At 43.9% G+C, this 24652-nt stretch overlaps 18 non-coding genes across 18 annotated transcripts; 3 read left to right on the top strand and 15 right to left on the bottom strand.

The window, feature by feature from the left end:
- Window positions 1–1136: 1136 nt before the first annotated feature.
- On the bottom strand, window positions 1137–1209 carry TRNAM-CAU (transfer RNA methionine (anticodon CAU)). Its single transcript has one exon. It is a non-coding gene; the product is annotated as a tRNA-Met (tRNA).
- A 1212-nt stretch (window positions 1210–2421) lies between these two features.
- TRNAA-CGC (transfer RNA alanine (anticodon CGC)) lies at window positions 2422–2493 on the top strand. The gene has a single exon. It is a non-coding gene; the product is annotated as a tRNA-Ala (tRNA).
- Window positions 2494–2692: 199 nt separating this feature from the next.
- TRNAM-CAU (transfer RNA methionine (anticodon CAU)) lies at window positions 2693–2765 on the bottom strand. The gene has a single exon. It is a non-coding gene; the product is annotated as a tRNA-Met (tRNA).
- A 1483-nt stretch (window positions 2766–4248) lies between these two features.
- On the bottom strand, window positions 4249–4321 carry TRNAM-CAU (transfer RNA methionine (anticodon CAU)). The gene has a single exon. It is a non-coding gene; the product is annotated as a tRNA-Met (tRNA).
- Window positions 4322–5533: 1212 nt separating this feature from the next.
- Window positions 5534–5605, top strand: TRNAA-CGC (transfer RNA alanine (anticodon CGC)). The gene has a single exon. It is a non-coding gene; the product is annotated as a tRNA-Ala (tRNA).
- A 199-nt stretch (window positions 5606–5804) lies between these two features.
- On the bottom strand, window positions 5805–5877 carry TRNAM-CAU (transfer RNA methionine (anticodon CAU)). Its single transcript has one exon. It is a non-coding gene; the product is annotated as a tRNA-Met (tRNA).
- A 1483-nt stretch (window positions 5878–7360) lies between these two features.
- Window positions 7361–7433, bottom strand: TRNAM-CAU (transfer RNA methionine (anticodon CAU)). Its single transcript has one exon. It is a non-coding gene; the product is annotated as a tRNA-Met (tRNA).
- Window positions 7434–8916: 1483 nt separating this feature from the next.
- Window positions 8917–8989, bottom strand: TRNAM-CAU (transfer RNA methionine (anticodon CAU)). The gene has a single exon. It is a non-coding gene; the product is annotated as a tRNA-Met (tRNA).
- Window positions 8990–10472: 1483 nt separating this feature from the next.
- On the bottom strand, window positions 10473–10545 carry TRNAM-CAU (transfer RNA methionine (anticodon CAU)). The gene has a single exon. It is a non-coding gene; the product is annotated as a tRNA-Met (tRNA).
- Window positions 10546–13584: 3039 nt separating this feature from the next.
- Window positions 13585–13657, bottom strand: TRNAM-CAU (transfer RNA methionine (anticodon CAU)). The gene has a single exon. It is a non-coding gene; the product is annotated as a tRNA-Met (tRNA).
- A 1212-nt stretch (window positions 13658–14869) lies between these two features.
- On the top strand, window positions 14870–14941 carry TRNAA-CGC (transfer RNA alanine (anticodon CGC)). The gene has a single exon. It is a non-coding gene; the product is annotated as a tRNA-Ala (tRNA).
- A 199-nt stretch (window positions 14942–15140) lies between these two features.
- On the bottom strand, window positions 15141–15213 carry TRNAM-CAU (transfer RNA methionine (anticodon CAU)). Its single transcript has one exon. It is a non-coding gene; the product is annotated as a tRNA-Met (tRNA).
- Window positions 15214–16696: 1483 nt separating this feature from the next.
- Window positions 16697–16769, bottom strand: TRNAM-CAU (transfer RNA methionine (anticodon CAU)). The gene has a single exon. It is a non-coding gene; the product is annotated as a tRNA-Met (tRNA).
- Window positions 16770–18252: 1483 nt separating this feature from the next.
- On the bottom strand, window positions 18253–18325 carry TRNAM-CAU (transfer RNA methionine (anticodon CAU)). The gene has a single exon. It is a non-coding gene; the product is annotated as a tRNA-Met (tRNA).
- A 1483-nt stretch (window positions 18326–19808) lies between these two features.
- On the bottom strand, window positions 19809–19881 carry TRNAM-CAU (transfer RNA methionine (anticodon CAU)). Its single transcript has one exon. It is a non-coding gene; the product is annotated as a tRNA-Met (tRNA).
- A 1483-nt stretch (window positions 19882–21364) lies between these two features.
- On the bottom strand, window positions 21365–21437 carry TRNAM-CAU (transfer RNA methionine (anticodon CAU)). Its single transcript has one exon. It is a non-coding gene; the product is annotated as a tRNA-Met (tRNA).
- A 1483-nt stretch (window positions 21438–22920) lies between these two features.
- On the bottom strand, window positions 22921–22993 carry TRNAM-CAU (transfer RNA methionine (anticodon CAU)). The gene has a single exon. It is a non-coding gene; the product is annotated as a tRNA-Met (tRNA).
- A 1483-nt stretch (window positions 22994–24476) lies between these two features.
- Window positions 24477–24549, bottom strand: TRNAM-CAU (transfer RNA methionine (anticodon CAU)). The gene has a single exon. It is a non-coding gene; the product is annotated as a tRNA-Met (tRNA).
- Window positions 24550–24652: the final 103 nt, after the last annotated feature.

Here is a 24652-nt window from a genome sequence, read left to right as displayed (position 1 = left end):
TTGAAAAATCCCATGAAATGGGGCTATCTCATTTTTGATGATTATAGATCAAAAGAATCCTACTTGTTGAAGACATCAAAGTGATGATTCATCTTGACAACCATAATGCTTTGATGATAGAAATCTGTCGCATCTCTCTTGATCATTGGTAAGGGTTCTTCTTCTAAACCAAAGACTCTTTACAGTAGCTTTTAGAAAAACGGAATATTTTGTTTATCTCAATCACCTTCAATCTACAGATTTTTCCGTTCTCTTTCCTTTTGAAAATGCATCCAAAATGCACGTTCTTGATGCTGGGTGCTTAGTAATGACTCCCATAACTTTCTGTCATTTCTTTCATGGTTCCGCGCAGCCATCCATTTGCCACCAATGCTGCCCAAGGTCTTTGTATCAAAGTTCCTTTCCTTTCTGTAAAATTGAAATTTGGAGCACCCCTGCTTATCCCCAAGCCAAGACAGAACATGAACTTTGGTCTGAAATCCTCCTTTGGGGTGATAAGACGTACCTTACAGTGTGCTCTAAGAACTGGTGACTTTGAGAGGGAGCTGCAGGTAATGTTCATGATTTTCATCGATCTGCTCCTGATCCCCACCCCCACAACCTTTCTTGAGCGAGAGATAATTACAGCGCTGAAAGATACTTCAGCCACTCCTTCGATAGCTCAGTTGGTAGAGCGGAGGACTGTAGCATAAAGTCAGACATCCTTAGGTCGCTGGTTCAAATCTGGCTCGAAGGATTTTGTGCTTCGATTTCCATATCTTTCACTTTTATTCAAACAATACCTTCCATTGATTATGATCGAGACTTTGCAGTCCCTGGGTTTCAGGGATTCCTTGCATCCATCAAACAGCTCAAGTGCAAAAGTGGGGATGTAGCTCAGTGGTAGAGCGCATGTTTCGCATGTATGAGGTCCCGGGTTCAATCCCCGGCATCTCCAGGAGCCTCTGTTCCTTATCTTGGCTTTTTTCCAGAAGGCTAGCCTGCCATCATGCAGAAAGAAGAAGTTTGTCATGCAGTTGGGGTGAGAGCCCCACTTAAATAGTCAGACATTTGCTTTGGAAAAATCTTTGAACTAGGCATAGTTTGCGCATTTCAAGAAAATCGGAGAATTTTGCATTCCAAAAGAAGGAAATAAATGCCCTCTCTGAGGATCGAACTCAGGACCTTCAGATTATGAGACTGACGCGCTGCCTACTGCGCTAAGAAGGCTGTATATAGGCATTTGTACATAAGACCATGAAGATCATCCAGGTACAAGGCTGAAGGATTTTCCTGACTGACATTGTATACTGCAGAGTCGAATGGGGTGATGTGGCCGTCGGTTCAATGCAGGGTTTCCAATCATACAGTCAAATCTTGCAGAAGTGGGGATGTAGCTCAGTGGTAGAGCGCATGCTTTGCATGTATGAGGCCCCGGGTTCAATCCCCGGCATCTCCAGACTTTTGCCATGCTTACCTTGGATTTTGGGCAGAAAGCTAGGCTGGCATCATGATGAAGGAAGAGATATGTCCTCCAACCGGGATGAGGACCCCGCTTAATCTGTCAGACGTTTGCCTTGAAAAATCCCATGAAATGGGGCTATCTCATTTTTGATGATTATAGATCAAAAGAATCCTACTTGTTGAAGACATCAAAGTGATGATTCATCTTGACAACCATAATGCTTTGATGATAGAAATCTGTCGCATCTCTCTTGATCATTGGTAAGGGTTCTTCTTCTAAACCAAAGACTCTTTACAGTAGCTTTTAGAAAAACGGAATATTTTGTTTATCTCAATCACCTTCAATCTACAGATTTTTCCGTTCTCTTTCCTTTTGAAAATGCATCCAAAATGCACGTTCTTGATGCTGGGTGCTTAGTAATGACTCCCATAACTTTCTGTCATTTCATTCATGGTTCCGCGCAGCCATCCATTTGCCACCAATGCTGCCCAAGGTCTTTGTATCAAAGTTCCTTTCCTTTCTGTAAAATTGAAATTTGGAGCACCCCTGCTTATCCCCAAGCCAAGACAGAACATGAACTTTGGTCTGAAATCCTCCTTTGGGGTGATAAGACGTACCTTACAGTGTGCTCTAAGAACTGGTGACTTTGAGAGGGAGCTGCAGGTAATGTTCATGATTTTCATCGATCTGCTCCTGATCCCCACCCCCACAACCTTTCTTGAGCGAGAGATAATTACAGCGCTGAAAGATACTTCAGCAACTCCTTCGATAGCTCAGTTGGTAGAGCGGAGGACTGTAGCATAAAGTCAGACATCCTTAGGTCGCTGGTTCAAATCTGGCTCGAAGGATTTTGTGCTTCGATTTCCATATCTTTCACTTTTATTCAAACAATACCTTCCATTGATTATGATCGAGACTTTGCAGTCCCTGGGTTTCAGGGACTCCTTGCATCCATCAAACAGCTCGAGTGCAAAAGTGGGGATGTAGCTCAGTGGTAGAGCGCATGCTTCGCATGTATGAGGTCCCGGGTTCAATCCCCGGCATCTCCAGGAGCCTCTGTTCCTTATCTTGGCTTTTTTCCAGAAGGCTAGCCTGCCATCATGCAGAAAGAAGAAGTTTGTCATGCAGTTGGGGTGAGAGCCCCACTTAAATAGTCAGACATTTGCTTTGGAAAAATCTTTGAACTAGGCATAGTTTGCGCATTTCAAGAAAATCGGAGAATTTTGCATTCCAAAAGAAGGAAATAAATGCCCTCTCTGAGGATCGAACTCAGGACCTTCAGATTATGAGACTGACGCGCTGCCTACTGCGCTAAGAAGGCTGTATATAGGCATCTGTACATAAGACCATGAAGATCATCCAGGTACAAGGCTGAAGTTTTTTCCTGACTGACATTGTATACTGCAGAGTCAAATGGGGTGATGTGGCCGTCGGTTCAATGCAGGGTTTCCAATCATACAGTCAAATTTTGCAGAAGTGGGGATGTAGCTCAGTGGTAGAGCGCATGCTTTGCATGTATCAGGCCCCGGTTTCAATCCCTGGCATCTCCAGACTTTTGCCATGCTTACCTTGGATTTTGGGCAGAAAGCTAGGCTGGCATCATGATGAAGGAAGAGATATGTCCTCCAACAGGGATGAGGACCCCGCTTAATCTGTCAGACGTTTGCCTTGAAAAATCCCATGAAATGGGGCTATCTCATTTTTGATGATTATAGATCAAAAGAATCCTACTTGTTGAAGACATCAAAGTGATGATTCATCTTGACAACCATAATGCTTTGATGATAGAAATCTGTCGCATCTCTCTTGATCATTGGTAAGGGTTCTTCTTCTAAACCAAAGACTCTTTACAGTAGCTTTTAGAAAAACGGAATATTTTGTTTATCTCAATCACCTTCAATCTACAGATTTTTCCGTTCTCTTTCCTTTTGAAAATGCATCCAAAATGCACGTTCTTGATGCTGGGTGCTTAGTAATGACTCCCATAACTTTCTGTCATTTCTTTCATGGTTCCGCGCAGCCATCCATTTGCCACCAATGCTGCCCAAGGTCTTTGTATCAAAGTTCCTTTCCTTTCTGTAAAATTGAAATTTGGAGCACCCCTGCTTATCCCCAAGCCAAGACAGAACATGAACTTTGGTCTGAAATCCTCCTTTGGGGTGATAAGACGTACCTTACAGTGTGCTCTAAGAACTGGTGACTTTGAGAGGGAGCTGCAGGTAATGTTCATGATTTTCATCGATCTGCTCCTGATCCCCACCCCCACAACCTTTCTTGAGCGAGAGATAATTACAGCGCTGAAAGATACTTCAGCCACTCCTTCGATAGCTCAGTTGGTAGAGCGGAGGACTGTAGCATAAAGTCAGACATCCTTAGGTCGCTGGTTCAAATCTGGCTCGAAGGATTTTGTGCTTCGATTTCCATATCTTTCACTTTTATTCAAACAATACCTTCCATTGATTATGATCGAGACTTTGCAGTCCCTGGGTTTCAGGGATTCCTTGCATCCATCAAACAGCTCAAGTGCAAAAGTGGGGATGTAGCTCAGTGGTAGAGCGCATGTTTCGCATGTATGAGGTCCCGGGTTCAATCCCCGGCATCTCCAGGAGCCTCTGTTCCTTATCTTGGCTTTTTTCCAGAAGGCTAGCCTGCCATCATGCAGAAAGAAGAAGTTTGTCATGCAGTTGGGGTGAGAGCCCCACTTAAATAGTCAGACATTTGCTTTGGAAAAATCTTTGAACTAGGCATAGTTTGCGCATTTCAAGAAAATCGGAGAATTTTGCATTCCAAAAGAAGGAAATAAATGCCCTCTCTGAGGATCGAACTCAGGACCTTCAGATTATGAGACTGACGCGCTGCCTACTGCGCTAAGAAGGCTGTATATAGGCATTTGTACATAAGACCATGAAGATCATCCAGGTACAAGGCTGAAGGATTTTCCTGACTGACATTGTATACTGCAGAGTCGAATGGGGTGATGTGGCCGTCGGTTCAATGCAGGGTTTCCAATCATACAGTCAAATCTTGCAGAAGTGGGGATGTAGCTCAGTGGTAGAGCGCATGCTTTGCATGTATGAGGCCCCGGGTTCAATCCCCGGCATCTCCAGACTTTTGCCATGCTTACCTTGGATTTTGGGCAGAAAGCTAGGCTGGCATCATGATGAAGGAAGAGATATGTCCTCCAACCGGGATGAGGACCCCGCTTAATCTGTCAGACGTTTGCCTTGAAAAATCCCATGAAATGGGGCTATCTCATTTTTGATGATTATAGATCAAAAGAATCCTACTTGTTGAAGACATCAAAGTGATGATTCATCTTGACAACCATAATGCTTTGATGATAGAAATCTGTCGCATCTCTCTTGATCATTGGTAAGGGTTCTTCTTCTAAACCAAAGACTCTTTACAGTAGCTTTTAGAAAAACGGAATATTTTGTTTATCTCAATCACCTTCAATCTACAGATTTTTCCGTTCTCTTTCCTTTTGAAAATGCATCCAAAATGCACGTTCTTGATGCTGGGTGCTTAGTAATGACTCCCATAACTTTCTGTCATTTCATTCATGGTTCCGCGCAGCCATCCATTTGCCACCAATGCTGCCCAAGGTCTTTGTATCAAAGTTCCTTTCCTTTCTGTAAAATTGAAATTTGGAGCACCCCTGCTTATCCCCAAGCCAAGACAGAACATGAACTTTGGTCTGAAATCCTCCTTTGGGGTGATAAGACGTACCTTACAGTGTGCTCTAAGAACTGGTGACTTTGAGAGGGAGCTGCAGGTAATGTTCATGATTTTCATCGATCTGCTCCTGATCCCCACCCCCACAACCTTTCTTGAGCGAGAGATAATTACAGCGCTGAAAGATACTTCAGCAACTCCTTCGATAGCTCAGTTGGTAGAGCGGAGGACTGTAGCATAAAGTCAGACATCCTTAGGTCGCTGGTTCAAATCTGGCTCGAAGGATTTTGTGCTTCGATTTCCATATCTTTCACTTTTATTCAAACAATACCTTCCATTGATTATGATCGAGACTTTGCAGTCCCTGGGTTTCAGGGACTCCTTGCATCCATCAAACAGCTCGAGTGCAAAAGTGGGGATGTAGCTCAGTGGTAGAGCGCATGCTTCGCATGTATGAGGTCCCGGGTTCAATCCCCGGCATCTCCAGGAGCCTCTGTTCCTTATCTTGGCTTTTTTCCAGAAGGCTAGCCTGCCATCATGCAGAAAGAAGAAGTTTGTCATGCAGTTGGGGTGAGAGCCCCACTTAAATAGTCAGACATTTGCTTTGGAAAAATCTTTGAACTAGGCATAGTTTGCGCATTTCAAGAAAATCGGAGAATTTTGCATTCCAAAAGAAGGAAATAAATGCCCTCTCTGAGGATCGAACTCAGGACCTTCAGATTATGAGACTGACGCGCTGCCTACTGCGCTAAGAAGGCTGTATATAGGCATCTGTACATAAGACCATGAAGATCATCCAGGTACAAGGCTGAAGTTTTTTCCTGACTGACATTGTATACTGCAGAGTCAAATGGGGTGATGTGGCCGTCGGTTCAATGCAGGGTTTCCAATCATACAGTCAAATTTTGCAGAAGTGGGGATGTAGCTCAGTGGTAGAGCGCATGCTTTGCATGTATCAGGCCCCGGTTTCAATCCCTGGCATCTCCAGACTTTTGCCATGCTTACCTTGGATTTTGGGCAGAAAGCTAGGCTGGCATCATGATGAAGGAAGAGATATGTCCTCCAACAGGGATGAGGACCCCGCTTAATCTGTCAGACGTTTGCCTTGAAAAATCCCATGAAATGGGGCTATCTCATTTTTGATGATTATAGATCAAAAGAATCCTACTTGTTGAAGACATCAAAGTGATGATTCATCTTGACAACCATAATGCTTTGATGATAGAAATCTGTCGCATCTCTCTTGATCATTGGTAAGGGTTCTTCTTCTAAACCAAAGACTCTTTACAGTAGCTTTTAGAAAAACGGAATATTTTGTTTATCTCAATCACCTTCAATCTACAGATTTTTCCGTTCTCTTTCCTTTTGAAAATGCATCCAAAATGCACGTTCTTGATGCTGGGTGCTTAGTAATGACTCCCATAACTTTCTGTCATTTCTTTCATGGTTCCGCGCAGCCATCCATTTGCCACCAATGCTGCCCAAGGTCTTTGTATCAAAGTTCCTTTCCTTTCTGTAAAATTGAAATTTGGAGCACCCCTGCTTATCCCCAAGCCAAGACAGAACATGAACTTTGGTCTGAAATCCTCCTTTGGGGTGATAAGACGTACCTTACAGTGTGCTCTAAGAACTGGTGACTTTGAGAGGGAGCTGCAGGTAATGTTAATGATTTTCATCGATCTGCTCCTGATCCCCACCCCCACAACCTTTCTTGAGCGAGAGATAATTACAGCGCTGAAAGATACTTCAGCAACTCCTTCGATAGCTCAGTTGGTAGAGCGGAGGACTGTAGCATAAAGTCAGACATCCTTAGGTTGCTGGTTCAAATCAGGCTCGAAGGATTTTGTGCTTCGATTTCCATATCTTTCACTTTTATTCAAACAATACCTTCCATTGATTATGATCGAGACTTTGCAGTCCCTGGGTTTCAGGGATTCCTTGCATCCATCAAACAGCTCAAGTGCAAAAGTGGGGATGTAGCTCAGTGGTAGAGCGCATGTTTCGCATGTATGAGGTCCCGGGTTCAATCCCCGGCATCTCCAGGAGCCTCTGTTCCTTATCTTGGCTTTTTTCCAGAAGGCTAGCCTGCCATCATGCAGAAAGAAGAAGTTTGTCATGCAGTTGGGGTGAGAGCCCCACTTAAATAGTCAGACATTTGCTTTGGAAAAATCTTTGAACTAGGCATAGTTTGCGCATTTCAAGAAAATCGGAGAATTTTGCATTCCAAAAGAAGGAAATAAATGCCCTCTCTGAGGATCGAACTCAGGACCTTCAGATTATGAGACTGACGCGCTGCCTACTGCGCTAAGAAGGCTGTATATAGGCATTTGTACATAAGACCATGAAGATCATCCAGGTACAAGGCTGAAGGATTTTCCTGACTGACATTGTATACTGCAGAGTCGAATGGGGTGATGTGGCCGTCGGTTCAATGCAGGGTTTCCAATCATACAGTCAAATCTTGCAGAAGTGGGGATGTAGCTCAGTGGTAGAGCGCATGCTTTGCATGTATGAGGCCCCGGGTTCAATCCCCGGCATCTCCAGACTTTTGCCATGCTTACCTTGGATTTTGGGCAGAAAGCTAGGCTGGCATCATGATGAAGGAAGAGATATGTCCTCCAACCGGGAAGAGGACCCCGCTTAATCTGTCAGACGTTTGCCTTGAAAAATCCCATGAAATGGGGCTATCTCATTTTTGATGATTATAGATCAAAAGAATCCTACTTGTTGAAGACATCAAAGTGATGATTCATCTTGACAACCATAATGCTTTGATGATAGAAATCTGTCGCATCTCTCTTGATCATTGGTAAGGGTTCTTCTTCTAAACCAAAGACTCTTTACAGTAGCTTTTAGAAAAACGGAATATTTTGTTTATCTCAATCACCTTCAATCTACAGATTTTTCCGTTCTCTTTCCTTTTGAAAATGCATCCAAAATGCACGTTCTTGATGCTGGGTGCTTAGTAATGACTCCCATAACTTTCTGTCATTTCTTTCATGGTTCCGCGCAGCCATCCATTTGCCACCAATGCTGCCCAAGGTCTTTGTATCAAAGTTCCTTTCCTTTCTGTAAAATTGAAATTTGGAGCACCCCTGCTTATCCCCAAGCCAAGACAGAACATGAACTTTGGTCTGAAATCCTCCTTTGGGGTGATAAGACGTACCTTACAGTGTGCTCTAAGAACTGGTGACTTTGAGAGGGAGCTGCAGGTAATGTTAATGATTTTCATCGATCTGCTCCTGATCCCCACCCCCACAACCTTTCTTGAGCGAGAGATAATTACAGCGCTGAAAGATAATTCAGCAACTCCTTCGATAGCTCAGTTGGTAGAGCGGAGGACTGTAGCATAAAGTCAGACATCCTTAGGTCGCTGGTTCAAATCAGGCTCGAAGGATTTTGTGCTTCGATTTCCATATCTTTCACTTTTATTCAAACAATACCTTCCATTGATTATGATCGAGACTTTGCAGTCCCTGGGTTTCAGGGATTCCTTGCATCCATCAAACAGCTCAAGTGCAAAAGTGGGGATGTAGCTCAGTGGTAGAGCGCATGTTTCGCATGTATGAGGTCCCGGGTTCAATCCCCGGCATCTCCAGGAGCCTCTGTTCCTTATCTTGGCTTTTTTCCAGAAGGCTAGCCTGCCATCATGCAGAAAGAAGAAGTTTGTCATGCAGTTGGGGTGAGAGCCCCACTTAAATAGTCAGACATTTGCTTTGGAAAAATCTTTGAACTAGGCATAGTTTGCGCATTTCAAGAAAATCGGAGAATTTTGCATTCCAAAAGAAGGAAATAAATGCCCTCTCTGAGGATCGAACTCAGGACCTTCAGATTATGAGACTGACGCGCTGCCTACTGCGCTAAGAAGGCTGTATATAGGCATTTGTACATAAGACCATGAAGATCATCCAGGTACAAGGCTGAAGGATTTTCCTGACTGACATTGTATACTGCAGAGTCGAATGGGGTGATGTGGCCGTCGGTTCAATGCAGGGTTTCCAATCATACAGTCAAATCTTGCAGAAGTGGGGATGTAGCTCAGTGGTAGAGCGCATGCTTTGCATGTATGAGGCCCCGGGTTCAATCCCCGGCATCTCCAGACTTTTGCCATGCTTACCTTGGATTTTGGGCAGAAAGCTAGGCTGGCATCATGATGAAGGAAGAGATATGTCCTCCAACCGGGAAGAGGACCCCGCTTAATCTGTCAGACGTTTGCCTTGAAAAATCCCATGAAATGGGGCTATCTCATTTTTGATGATTATAGATCAAAAGAATCCTACTTGTTGAAGACATCAAAGTGATGATTCATCTTGACAACCATAATGCTTTGATGATAGAAATCTGTCGCATCTCTCTTGATCATTGGTAAGGGTTCTTCTTCTAAACCAAAGACTCTTTACAGTAGCTTTTAGAAAAACGGAATATTTTGTTTATCTCAATCACCTTCAATCTACAGATTTTTCCGTTCTCTTTCCTTTTGAAAATGCATCCAAAATGCACGTTCTTGATGCTGGGTGCTTAGTAATGACTCCCATAACTTTCTGTCATTTCTTTCATGGTTCCGCGCAGCCATCCATTTGCCACCAATGCTGCCCAAGGTCTTTGTATCAAAGTTCCTTTCCTTTCTGTAAAATTGAAATTTGGAGCACCCCTGCTTATCCCCAAGCCAAGACAGAACATGAACTTTGGTCTGAAATCCTCCTTTGGGGTGATAAGACGTACCTTACAGTGTGCTCTAAGAACTGGTGACTTTGAGAGGGAGCTGCAGGTAATGTTCATGATTTTCATCGATCTGCTCCTGATCCCCACCCCCACAACCTTTCTTGAGCGAGAGATAATTACAGCGCTGAAAGATACTTCAGCCACTCCTTCGATAGCTCAGTTGGTAGAGCGGAGGACTGTAGCATAAAGTCAGACATCCTTAGGTCGCTGGTTCAAATCTGGCTCGAAGGATTTTGTGCTTCGATTTCCATATCTTTCACTTTTATTCAAACAATACCTTCCATTGATTATGATCGAGACTTTGCAGTCCCTGGGTTTCAGGGATTCCTTGCATCCATCAAACAGCTCAAGTGCAAAAGTGGGGATGTAGCTCAGTGGTAGAGCGCATGTTTCGCATGTATGAGGTCCCGGGTTCAATCCCCGGCATCTCCAGGAGCCTCTGTTCCTTATCTTGGCTTTTTTCCAGAAGGCTAGCCTGCCATCATGCAGAAAGAAGAAGTTTGTCATGCAGTTGGGGTGAGAGCCCCACTTAAATAGTCAGACATTTGCTTTGGAAAAATCTTTGAACTAGGCATAGTTTGCGCATTTCAAGAAAATCGGAGAATTTTGCATTCCAAAAGAAGGAAATAAATGCCCTCTCTGAGGATCGAACTCAGGACCTTCAGATTATGAGACTGACGCGCTGCCTACTGCGCTAAGAAGGCTGTATATAGGCATTTGTACATAAGACCATGAAGATCATCCAGGTACAAGGCTGAAGGATTTTCCTGACTGACATTGTATACTGCAGAGTCGAATGGGGTGATGTGGCCGTCGGTTCAATGCAGGGTTTCCAATCATACAGTCAAATCTTGCAGAAGTGGGGATGTAGCTCAGTGGTAGAGCGCATGCTTTGCATGTATGAGGCCCCGGGTTCAATCCCCGGCATCTCCAGACTTTTGCCATGCTTACCTTGGATTTTGGGCAGAAAGCTAGGCTGGCATCATGATGAAGGAAGAGATATGTCCTCCAACCGGGAAGAGGACCCCGCTTAATCTGTCAGACGTTTGCCTTGAAAAATCCCATGAAATGGGGCTATCTCATTTTTGATGATTATAGATCAAAAGAATCCTACTTGTTGAAGACATCAAAGTGATGATTCATCTTGACAACCATAATGCTTTGATGATAGAAATCTGTCGCATCTCTCTTGATCATTGGTAAGGGTTCTTCTTCTAAACCAAAGACTCTTTACAGTAGCTTTTAGAAAAACGGAATATTTTGTTTATCTCAATCACCTTCAATCTACAGATTTTTCCGTTCTCTTTCCTTTTGAAAATGCATCCAAAATGCACGTTCTTGATGCTGGGTGCTTAGTAATGACTCCCATAACTTTCTGTCATTTCTTTCATGGTTCCGCGCAGCCATCCATTTGCCACCAATGCTGCCCAAGGTCTTTGTATCAAAGTTCCTTTCCTTTCTGTAAAATTGAAATTTGGAGCACCCCTGCTTATCCCCAAGCCAAGACAGAACATGAACTTTGGTCTGAAATCCTCCTTTGGGGTGATAAGACGTACCTTACAGTGTGCTCTAAGAACTGGTGACTTTGAGAGGGAGCTGCAGGTAATGTTAATGATTTTCATCGATCTGCTCCTGATCCCCACCCCCACAACCTTTCTTGAGCGAGAGATAATTACAGCGCTGAAAGATACTTCAGCCACTCCTTCGATAGCTCAGTTGGTAGAGCGGAGGACTGTAGCATAAAGTCAGACATCCTTAGGTCGCTGGTTCAAATCAGGCTCGAAGGATTTTGTGCTTCGATTTCCATATCTTTCACTTTTATTCAAACAATACCTTCCATTGATTATGATCGAGACTTTGCAGTCCCTGGGTTTCAGGGATTCCTTGCATCCATCAAACAGCTCAAGTGCAAAAGTGGGGATGTAGCTCAGTGGTAGAGCGCATGTTTCGCATGTATGAGGTCCCGGGTTCAATCCCCGGCATCTCCAGGAGCCTCTGTTCCTTATCTTGGCTTTTTTCCAGAAGGCTAGCCTGCCATCATGCAGAAAGAAGAAGTTTGTCATGCAGTTGGGGTGAGAGCCCCACTTAAATAGTCAGACATTTGCTTTGGAAAAATCTTTGAACTAGGCATAGTTTGCGCATTTCAAGAAAATCGGAGAATTTTGCATTCCAAAAGAAGGAAATAAATGCCCTCTCTGAGGATCGAACTCAGGACCTTCAGATTATGAGACTGACGCGCTGCCTACTTCGCTAAGAAGGCTGTATATAGGCATCTGTACATAAGACCATGAAGATCATCCAGGTACAAGGCTGAAGGATTTTCCTGACTGACATTGTATACTGCAGAGTCGAATGGGGTGATGTGGCCGTCGGTTCAATGCAGGGTTTCCAATCATACAGTCAAATCTTGCAGAAGTGGGGATGTAGCTCAGTGGTAGAGCGCATGCTTTGCATGTATGAGGCCCTGGGTTCAATCCCCGGCATCTCCAGACTTTTGCCATGCTTACCTTGGATTTTGGGCAGAAAGCTAGGCTGGCATCATGATGAAGGAAGAGATATGTCCTCCAACCGGGAAGAGGACCCCGCTTAATCTGTCAGACGTTTGCCTTGAAAAATCCCATGAAATGGGGCTATCTCATTTTTGATGATTATAGATCAAAAGAATCCTACTTGTTGAAGACATCAAAGTGATGATTCATCTTGACAACCATAATGCTTTGATGATAGAAATCTGTCGCATCTCTCTTGATCATTGGTAAGGGTTCTTCTTCTAAACCAAAGACTCTTTACAGTAGCTTTTAGAAAAACTGAATATTTTGTTTATCTCAATCACCTTCAATCTACAGATTTTTCCGTTCTCTTTCCTTTTGAAAATGCATCCAAAATGCACGTTCTTGATGCTGGGTGCTTAGTAATGACTCCCATAACTTTCTGTCATTTCTTTCATGGTTCCGCGCAGCCATCCATTTGCCACCAATGCTGCCCAAGGTCTTTGTATCAAAGTTCCTTTCCTTTCTGTAAAATTGAAATTTGGAGCACCCCTGCTTATCCCCAAGCCAAGACAGAACATGAACTTTGGTCTGAAATCCTCCTTTGGGGTGATAAGACGTACCTTACAGTGTGCTCTAAGAACTGGTGACTTTGAGAGGGAGCTGCAGGTAATGTTAATGATTTTCATCGATCTGCTCCTGATCCCCACCCCCACAACCTTTCTTGAGCGAGAGATAATTACAGCGCTGAAAGATACTTCAGCCACTCCTTCGATAGCTCAGTTGGTAGAGCGGAGGACTGTAGCATAAAGTCAGACATCCTTAGGTCGCTGGTTCAAATCAGGCTCGAAGGATTTTGTGCTTCGATTTCCATATCTTTCACTTTTATTCAAACAATACCTTCCATTGATTATGATCGAGACTTTGCAGTCCCTGGGTTTCAGGGATTCCTTGCATCCATCAAACAGCTCAAGTGCAAAAGTGGGGATGTAGCTCAGTGGTAGAGCGCATGTTTCGCATGTATGAGGTCCCGGGTTCAATCCCCGGCATCTCCAGGAGCCTCTGTTCCTTATCTTGGCTTTTTTCCAGAAGGCTAGCCTGCCATCATGCAGAAAGAAGAAGTTTGTCATGCAGTTGGGGTGAGAGCCCCACTTAAATAGTCAGACATTTGCTTTGGAAAAATCTTTGAACTAGGCATAGTTTGCGCATTTCAAGAAAATCGGAGAATTTTGCATTCCAAAAGAAGGAAATAAATGCCCTCTCTGAGGATCGAACTCAGGACCTTCAGATTATGAGACTGACGCGCTGCCTACTGCGCTAAGAAGGCTGTATATAGGCATTTGTACATAAGACCATGAAGATCATCCAGGTACAAGGCTGAAGGATTTTCCTGACTGACATTGTATACTGCAGAGTCGAATGGGGTGATGTGGCCGTCGGTTCAATGCAGGGTTTCCAATCATACAGTCAAATCTTGCAGAAGTGGGGATGTAGCTCAGTGGTAGAGCGCATGCTTTGCATGTATGAGGCCCCGGGTTCAATCCCCGGCATCTCCAGACTTTTGCCATGCTTACCTTGGATTTTGGGCAGAAAGCTAGGCTGGCATCATGATGAAGGAAGAGATATGTCCTCCAACCGGGATGAGGACCCCGCTTAATCTGTCAGACGTTTGCCTTGAAAAATCCCATGAAATGGGGCTATCTCATTTTTGATGATTATAGATCAAAAGAATCCTACTTGTTGAAGACATCAAAGTGATGATTCATCTTGACAACCATAATGCTTTGATGATAGAAATCTGTCGCATCTCTCTTGATCATTGGTAAGGGTTCTTCTTCTAAACCAAAGACTCTTTACAGTAGCTTTTAGAAAAACGGAATATTTTGTTTATCTCAATCACCTTCAATCTACAGATTTTTCCGTTCTCTTTCCTTTTGAAAATGCATCCAAAATGCACGTTCTTGATGCTGGGTGCTTAGTAATGACTCCCATAACTTTCTGTCATTTCATTCATGGTTCCGCGCAGCCATCCATTTGCCACCAATGCTGCCCAAGGTCTTTGTATCAAAGTTCCTTTCCTTTCTGTAAAATTGAAATTTGGAGCACCCCTGCTTATCCCCAAGCCAAGACAGAACATGAACTTTGGTCTGAAATCCTCCTTTGGGGTGATAAGACGTACCTTACAGTGTGCTCTAAGAACTGGTGACTTTGAGAGGGAGCTGCAGGTAATGTTCATGATTTTCATCGATCTGCTCCTGATCCCCACCCCCACAACCTTTCTTGAGCGAGAGATAATTACAGCGCTGAAAGATACTTCAGCAACTCCTTCGATAGCTCAGTTGGTAGAGCGGAGGACTGTAGCATAAAGTCAGACATCCTTAGGTCGCTGGTTCAAATCTGGCTCGAAGGATTTTGTGCTTCGATTTCCATATCTTTCACTTTTATTCAAACAATACCTTCCATTGATTATGATCGAGACTTTGCAGTCCCTGGGTTTCAGGGACTCCTTGCATCCATCAAACAGCTCGAGTGCAAAAGTGGGGATGTAGCTCAGTGGTAGAGCGCATGCTTCGCATGTATGAGGTCCCGGGTTCAATCCCCGGCATCTCCAGGAGCCTCTGTTCCTTATCTTGGCTTTTTTCCAGAAGGCTAGCCTGCCATCATGCAGAAAGAAGAAGTTTGTCATGCAGTTGGGGTGAGAGCCCCACTTAAATAGTCAGACATTTGCTTTGGAAAAATCTTTGAACTAGGCATAGTTTGCGCATTTCAAGAAAATCGGAGAATTTTGCATTCCAAAAGAAGGAAATAAATGCCCTCTCTGAGGATCGAACTCAGGACCTTCAGATTATGAGACTGACGCGCTGCCTACTGCGCTAAGAAGGCTGTATATAGGCATCTGTACATAAGACCATGAAGATCATCCAGGTACAAGGCTGAAGTTTTTTCCTGACTGACATTGTATACTGCAGAGTCAAATGGGGTGATGTGGCCGTCGGTTCAATGCAGGGTTTCCAATCATACAGTCAAATTTTGCAGAAGTGGGGATGTAGCTCAGTGGTAGAGCGCATGCTTTGCATGTATCAGGCCCCGGTTTCAATCCCTGGCATCTCCAGACTTTTGCCATGCTTACCTTGGATTTTGGGCAGAAAGCTAGGCTGGCATCATGATGAAGGAAGAGATATGTCCTCCAACAGGGATGAGGACCCCGCTTAATCTGTCAGACGTTTGCCTTGAAAAATCCCATGAAATGGGGCTATCTCATTTTTGATGATTATAGATCAAAAGAATCCTACTTGTTGAAGACATCAAAGTGATGATTCATCTTGACAACCATAATGCTTTGATGATAGAAATCTGTCGCATCTCTCTTGATCATTGGTAAGGGTTCTTCTTCTAAACCAAAGACTCTTTACAGTAGCTTTTAGAAAAACGGAATATTTTGTTTATCTCAATCACCTTCAATCTACAGATTTTTCCGTTCTCTTTCCTTTTGAAAATGCATCCAAAATGCACGTTCTTGATGCTGGGTGCTTAGTAATGACTCCCATAACTTTCTGTCATTTCTTTCATGGTTCCGCGCAGCCATCCATTTGCCACCAATGCTGCCCAAGGTCTTTGTATCAAAGTTCCTTTCCTTTCTGTAAAATTGAAATTTGGAGCACCCCTGCTTATCCCCAAGCCAAGACAGAACATGAACTTTGGTCTGAAATCCTCCTTTGGGGTGATAAGACGTACCTTACAGTGTGCTCTAAGAACTGGTGACTTTGAGAGGGAGCTGCAGGTAATGTTAATGATTTTCATCGATCTGCTCCTGATCCCCACCCCCACAACCTTTCTTGAGCGAGAGATAATTACAGCGCTGAAAGATACTTCAGCAACTCCTTCGATAGCTCAGTTGGTAGAGCGGAGGACTGTAGCATAAAGTCAGACATCCTTAGGTTGCTGGTTCAAATCAGGCTCGAAGGATTTTGTGCTTCGATTTCCATATCTTTCACTTTTATTCAAACAATACCTTCCATTGATTATGATCGAGACTTTGCAGTCCCTGGGTTTCAGGGATTCCTTGCATCCATCAAACAGCTCAAGTGCAAAAGTGGGGATGTAGCTCAGTGGTAGAGCGCATGTTTCGCATGTATGAGGTCCCGGGTTCAATCCCCGGCATCTCCAGGAGCCTCTGTTCCTTATCTTGGCTTTTTTCCAGAAGGCTAGCCTGCCATCATGCAGAAAGAAGAAGTTTGTCATGCAGTTGGGGTGAGAGCCCCACTTAAATAGTCAGACATTTGCTTTGGAAAAATCTTTGAACTAGGCATAGTTTGCGCATTTCAAGAAAATCGGAGAATTTTGCATTCCAAAAGAAGGAAATAAATGCCCTCTCTGAGGATCGAACTCAGGACCTTCAGATTATGAGACTGACGCGCTGCCTACTGCGCTAAGAAGGCTGTATATAGGCATTTGTACATAAGACCATGAAGATCATCCAGGTACAAGGCTGAAGGATTTTCCTGACTGACATTGTATACTGCAGAGTCGAATGGGGTGATGTGGCCGTCGGTTCAATGCAGGGTTTCCAATCATACAGTCAAATCTTGCAGAAGTGGGGATGTAGCTCAGTGGTAGAGCGCATGCTTTGCATGTATGAGGCCCCGGGTTCAATCCCCGGCATCTCCAGACTTTTGCCATGCTTACCATGGATTTTGGGCAGAAAGCTAGGCTGGCATCATGATGAAGGAAGAGATATGTCCTCCAACCGGGAAGAGGACCCCGCTTAATCTGTCAGACGTTTGCCTTGAAAAATCCCATGAAATGGGGCTATCTCATTTTTGATGATTATAGATCAAAAGAATCCTACTTGTTGAAGACATCAAAGTGATGATTCATCTTGACAACCATAATGCTTTGATGATAGAAATCTGTCGCATCTCTCTTGATCATTGGTAAGGGTTCTTCTTCTAAACCAAAGACTCTTTACAGTAGCTTTTAGAAAAACGGAATATTTTGTTTATCTCAATCACCTTCAATCTACAGATTTTTCCGTTCTCTTTCCTTTTGAAAATGCATCCAAAATGCACGTTCTTGATGCTGGGTGCTTAGTAATGACTCCCATAACTTTCTGTCATTTCTTTCATGGTTCCGCGCAGCCATCCATTTGCCACCAATGCTGCCCAAGGTCTTTGTATCAAAGTTCCTTTCCTTTCTGTAAAATTGAAATTTGGAGCACCCCTGCTTATCCCCAAGCCAAGACAGAACATGAACTTTGGTCTGAAATCCTCCTTTGGGGTGATAAGACGTACCTTACAGTGTGCTCTAAGAACTGGTGACTTTGAGAGGGAGCTGCAGGTAATGTTCATGATTTTCATCGATCTGCTCCTGATCCCCACCCCCACAACCTTTCTTGAGCGAGAGATAATTACAGCGCTGAAAGATACTTCAGCCACTCCTTCGATAGCTCAGTTGGTAGAGCGGAGGACTGTAGCATAAAGTCAGACATCCTTAGGTCGCTGGTTCAAATCTGGCTCGAAGGATTTTGTGCTTCGATTTCCATATCTTTCACTTTTATTCAAACAATACCTTCCATTGATTATGATCGAGACTTTGCAGTCCCTGGGTTTCAGGGATTCCTTGCATCCATCAAACAGCTCAAGTGCAAAAGTGGGGATGTAGCTCAGTGGTAGAGCGCATGTTTCGCATGTATGAGGTCCCGGGTTCAATCCCCGGCATCTCCAGGAGCCTCTGTTCCTTATCTTGGCTTTTTTCCAGAAGGCTAGCCTGCCATCATGCAGAAAGAAGAAGTTTGTCATGCAGTTGGGGTGAGAGCCCCACTTAAATAGTCAGACATTTGCTTTGGAAAAATCTTTGAACTAGGCATAGTTTGCGCATTTCAAGAAAATCGGAGAATTTTGCATTCCAAAAGAAGGAAATAAATGCCCTCTCTGAGGATCGAACTCAGGACCTTCAGATTATGAGACTGACGCGCTGCCTACTGCGCTAAGAAGGCTGTATATAGGCATTTGTACATAAGACCATGAAGATCATCCAGGTACAAGGCTGAAGGATTTTCCTGACTGACATTGTATACTGCAGAGTCGAATGGGGTGATGTGGCCGTCGGTTCAATGCAGGGTTTCCAATCATACAGTCAAATCTTGCAGAAGTGGGGATGTAGCTCAGTGGTAGAGCGCATGCTTTGCATGTATGAGGCCCCGGGTTCAATCCCCGGCATCTCCAGACTTTTGCCATGCTTACCTTGGATTTTGGGCAGAAAGCTAGGCTGGCATCATGATGAAGGAAGAGATATGTCCTCCAACCGGGAAGAGGACCCCGCTTAATCTGTCAGACGTTTGCCTTGAAAAATCCCATGAAATGGGGCTATCTCATTTTTGATGATTATAGATCAAAAGAATCCTACTTGTTGAAGACATCAAAGTGATGATTCATCTTGACAACCATAATGCTTTGATGATAGAAATCTGTCGCATCTCTCTTGATCATTGGTAAGGGTTCTTCTTCTAAACCAAAGACTCTTTACAGTAGCTTTTAGAAAAACGGAATATTTTGTTTATCTCAATCACCTTCAATCTACAGATTTTTCCGTTCTCTTTCCTTTTGAAAATGCATCCAAAATGCACGTTCTTGATGCTGGGTGCTTAGTAATGACTCCCATAACTTTCTGTCATTTCTTTCATGGTTCCGCGCAGCCATCCATTTGCCACCAATGCTGCCCAAGGTCTTTGTATCAAAGTTCCTTTCCTTTCTGTAAAATTGAAATTTGGAGCACCCCTGCTTATCCCCAAGCCAAGACAGAACATGAACTTTGGTCTGAAATCCTCCTTTGGGGTGATAAGACGTACCTTACAGTGTGCTCTAAGAACTGGTGACTTTGAGAGGGAGCTGCAGGTAATGTTAATGATTTTCATCGATCTGCTCCTGATCCCCACCCCCACAACCTTTCTTGAGCGAGAGATAATTACAGCGCTGAAAGATAATTCAGCAACTCCTTCGATAGCTCAGTTGGTAGAGCGGAGGACTGTAGCATAAAGTCAGACATCCTTAGGTCGCTGGTTCAAATCAGGCTCGAAGGATTTTGTGCTTCGATTTCCATATCTTTCACTTTTATTCAAACAATACCTTCCATTGATTATGATCGAGACTTTGCAGTCCCTGGGTTTCAGGGATTCCTTGCATCCATCAAACAGCTCAAGTGCAAAAGTGGGGATGTAGCTCAGTGGTAGAGCGCATGTTTCGCATGTATGAGGTCCCGGGTTCAATCCCCGGCATCTCCAGGAGCCTCTGTTCCTTATCTTGGCTTTTTTCCAGAAGGCTAGCCTGCCATCATGCAGAAAGAAGAAGTTTGTCATGCAGTTGGGGTGAGAGCCCCACTTAAATAGTCAGACATTTGCTTTGGAAAAATCTTTGAACTAGGCATAGTTTGCGCATTTCAAGAAAATCGGAGAATTTTGCATTCCAAAAGAAGGAAATAAATGCCCTCTCTGAGGATCGAACTCAGGACCTTCAGATTATGAGACTGACGCGCTGCCTACTGCGCTAAGAAGGCTGTATATAGGCATTTGTACATAAGACCATGAAGATCATCCAGGTACAAGGCTGAAGGATTTTCCTGACTGACATTGTATACTGCAGAGTCGAATGGGGTGATGTGGCCGTCGGTTCAATGCAGGGTTTCCAATCATACAGTCAAATCTTGCAGAAGTGGGGATGTAGCTCAGTGGTAGAGCGCATGCTTTGCATGTATGAGGCCCCGGGTTCAATCCCCGGCATCTCCAGACTTTTGCCATGCTTACCTTGGATTTTGGGCAGAAAGCTAGGCTGGCATCATGATGAAGGAAGAGATATGTCCTCCAACCGGGAAGAGGACCCCGCTTAATCTGTCAGACGTTTGCCTTGAAAAATCCCATGAAATGGGGCTATCTCATTTTTGATGATTATAGATCAAAAGAATCCTACTTGTTGAAGACATCAAAGTGATGATTCATCTTGACAACCATAATGCTTTGATGATAGAAATCTGTCGCATCTCTCTTGATCATTGGTAAGGGTTCTTCTTCTAAACCAAAGACTCTTTACAGTAGCTTTTAGAAAAACGGAATATTTTGTTTATCTCAATCACCTTCAATCTACAGATTTTTCCGTTCTCTTTCCTTTTGAAAATGCATCCAAAATGCACGTTCTTGATGCTGGGTGCTTAGTAATGACTCCCATAACTTTCTGTCATTTCTTTCATGGTTCCGCGCAGCCATCCATTTGCCACCAATGCTGCCCAAGGTCTTTGTATCAAAGTTCCTTTCCTTTCTGTAAAATTGAAATTTGGAGCACCCCTGCTTATCCCCAAGCCAAGACAGAACATGAACTTTGGTCTGAAATCCTCCTTTGGGGTGATAAGACGTACCTTACAGTGTGCTCTAAGAACTGGTGACTTTGAGAGGGAGCTGCAGGTAATGTTCATGATTTTCATCGATCTGCTCCTGATCCCCACCCCCACAACCTTTCTTGAGCGAGAGATAATTACAGCGCTGAAAGATACTTCAGCCACTCCTTCGATAGCTCAGTTGGTAGAGCGGAGGACTGTAGCATAAAGTCAGACATCCTTAGGTCGCTGGTTCAAATCTGGCTCGAAGGATTTTGTGCTTCGATTTCCATATCTTTCACTTTTATTCAAACAATACCTTCCATTGATTATGATCGAGACTTTGCAGTCCCTGGGTTTCAGGGATTCCTTGCATCCATCAAACAGCTCAAGTGCAAAAGTGGGGATGTAGCTCAGTGGTAGAGCGCATGTTTCGCATGTATGAGGTCCCGGGTTCAATCCCCGGCATCTCCAGGAGCCTCTGTTCCTTATCTTGGCTTTTTTCCAGAAGGCTAGCCTGCCATCATGCAGAAAGAAGAAGTTTGTCATGCAGTTGGGGTGAGAGCCCCACTTAAATAGTCAGACATTTGCTTTGGAAAAATCTTTGAACTAGGCATAGTTTGCGCATTTCAAGAAAATCGGAGAATTTTGCATTCCAAAAGAAGGAAATAAATGCCCTCTCTGAGGATCGAACTCAGGACCTTCAGATTATGAGACTGACGCGCTGCCTACTGCGCTAAGAAGGCTGTATATAGGCATTTGTACATAAGACCATGAAGATCATCCAGGTACAAGGCTGAAGGATTTTCCTGACTGACATTGTATACTGCAGAGTCGAATGGGGTGATGTGGCCGTCGGTTCAATGCAGGGTTTCCAATCATACAGTCAAATCTTGCAGAAGTGGGGATGTAGCTCAGTGGTAGAGCGCATGCTTTGCATGTATGAGGCCCCGGGTTCAATCCCCGGCATCTCCAGACTTTTGCCATGCTTACCTTGGATTTTGGGCAGAAAGCTAGGCTGGCATCATGATGAAGGAAGAGATATGTCCTCCAACCGGGAAGAGGACCCCGCTTAATCTGTCAGACGTTTGCCTTGAAAAATCCCATGAAATGGGGCTATCTCATTTTTGATGATTATAGATCAAAAGAATCCTACTTGTTGAAGACATCAAAGTGATGATTCATCTTGACAACCATAATGCTTTGATGATAGAAATCTGTCGCATCTCTCTTGATCATTGGTAAGGGTTCTTCTTCTAAACCAAAGACTCTTTACAGTAGCTTTTAGAAAAACTGAATATTTTGTTTATCTCAATCACCTTCAATCTACAGATTTTTCCGTTCTCTTTCCTTTTGAAAATGCATCCAAAATGCACGTTCTTGATGCTGGGTGCTTAGTAATGACTCCCATAACTTTCTGTCATTTCTTTCATGGTTCCGCGCAGCCATCCATTTGCCACCAATGCTGCCCAAGGTCTTTGTATCAAAGTTCCTTTCCTTTCTGTAAAATTGAAATTTGGAGCACCCCTGCTTATCCCCAAGCCAAGACAGAACATGAACTTTGGTCTGAAATCCTCCTTTGGGGTGATAAGACGTACCTTACAGTGTGCTCTAAGAACTGGTGACTTTGAGAGGGAGCTGCAGGTAATGTTAATGATTTTCATCGATCTGCTCCTGATCCCCACCCCCACAACCTTTCTTGAGCGAGAGATAATTACAGCGCTGAAAGATACTTCAGCCACTCCTTCGATAGCTCAGTTGGTAGAGCGGAGGACTGTAGCATAAAGTCAGACATCCTTAGGTCGCTGGTTCAAATCAGGCTCGAAGGATTTTGTGCTTCGATTTCCATATCTTTCACTTTTATTCAAACAATACCTTCCATTGATTATGATCGAGACTTTGCAGTCCCTGGGTTTCAGGGATTCCTTGCATCCATCAAACAGCTCAAGTGCAAAAGTGGGGATGTAGCTCAGTGGTAGAGCGCATGTTTCGCATGTATGAGGTCCCGGGTTCAATCCCCGGCATCTCCAGGAGCCTCTGTTCCTTATCTTGGCTTTTTTCCAGAAGGCTAGCCTGCCATCATGCAGAAAGAAGAAGTTTGTCATGCAGTTGGGGTGAGAGCCCCACTTAAATAGTCAGACATTTGCTTTGGAAAAATCTTTGAACTAGGCATAGTTTGCGCATTTCAAGAAAATCGGAGAATTTTGCATTCCAAAAGAAGGAAATAAATGCCCTCTCTGAGGATCGAACTCAGGACCTTCAGATTATGAGACTGACGCGCTGCCTACTGCGCTAAGAAGGCTGTATATAGGCATTTGTACATAAGACCATGAAGATCATCCAGGTACAAGGCTGAAGGATTTTCCTGACTGACATTGTATACTGCAGAGTCGAATGGGGTGATGTGGCCGTCGGTTCAATGCAGGGTTTCCAATCATACAGTCAAATCTTGCAGAAGTGGGGATGTAGCTCAGTGGTAGAGCGCATGCTTTGCATGTATGAGGCCCCGGGTTCAATCCCCGGCATCTCCAGACTTTTGCCATGCTTACCTTGGATTTTGGGCAGAAAGCTAGGCTGGCATCATGATGAAGGAAGAGATATGTCCTCCAACCGGGAAGAGGACCCCGCTTAATCTGTCAGACGTTTGCCTTGAAAAATCCCATGAAATGGGGCTATCTCATTTTTGATGATTATAGATCAAAAGAATCCTACTTGTTGAAGACATCAAAGTGATGATTCATCTTGACAACCATAATGCTTTGATGATAGAAATCTGTCGCATCTCTCTTGATCATTGGTAAGGGTTCTTCTTCTAAACCAAAGACTCTTTACAGTAGCTTTTAGAAAAACGGAATATTTTGTTTATCTCAATCACCTTCAATCTACAGATTTTTCCGTTCTCTTTCCTTTTGAAAATGCATCCAAAATGCACGTTCTTGATGCTGGGTGCTTAGTAATGACTCCCATAACTTTCTGTCATTTCTTTCATGGTTCCGCGCAGCCATCCATTTGCCACCAATGCTGCCCAAGGTCTTTGTATCAAAGTTCCTTTCCTTTCTGTAAAATTGAAATTTGGAGCACCCCTGCTTATCCCCAAGCCAAGACAGAACATGAACTTTGGTCTGAAATCCTCCTTTGGGGTGATAAGACGTACCTTACAGTGTGCTCTAAGAACTGGTGACTTTGAGAGGGAGCTGCAGGTAATGTTCATGATTTTCATCGATCTGCTCCTGATCCCCACCCCCACAACCTTTCTTGAGCGAGAGATAATTACAGCGCTGAAAGATACTTCAGCCACTCCTTCGATAGCTCAGTTGGTAGAGCGGAGGACTGTAGCATAAAGTCAGACATCCTTAGGTCGCTGGTTCAAATCTGGCTCGAAGGATTTTGTGCTTCGATTTCCATATCTTTCACTTTTATTCAAACAATACCTTCCATTGATTATGATCGAGACTTTGCAGTCCCTGGGTTTCAGGGATTCCTTGCATCCATCAAACAGCTCAAGTGCAAAAGTGGGGATGTAGCTCAGTGGTAGAGCGCATGTTTCGCATGTATGAGGTCCCGGGTTCAATCCCCGGCATCTCCAGGAGCCTCTGTTCCTTATCTTGGCTTTTTTCCAGAAGGCTAGCCTGCCATCATGCAGAAAGAAGAAGTTTGTCATGCAGTTGGGGTGAGAGCCCCACTTAAATAGTCAGACATTTGCTTTGGAAAAATCTTTGAACTAGGCATAGTTTGCGCATTTCAAGAAAATCGGAGAATTTTGCATTCCAAAAGAAGGAAATAAATGCCCTCTCTGAGGATCGAACTCAGGACCTTCAGATTATGAGACTGACGCGCTGCCTACTGCGCTAAGAAGGCTGTATATAGGCATTTGTACATAAGACCATGAAGATCATCCAGGTACAAGGCTGAAGGATTTTCCTGACTGACATTGTATACTGCAGAGTCGAATGGGGTGATG

This window comes from Triturus cristatus, chromosome 4_1, assembly GCF_964204655.1.
Source record: "Triturus cristatus chromosome 4_1, aTriCri1.1, whole genome shotgun sequence".
In the NCBI taxonomy this organism is placed as follows: domain Eukaryota; kingdom Metazoa; phylum Chordata; class Amphibia; order Caudata; family Salamandridae; genus Triturus; species Triturus cristatus.
Note: the sequence above shows the minus strand (reverse complement) of the source record. Positions and strands in the feature narration are given on the sequence as shown.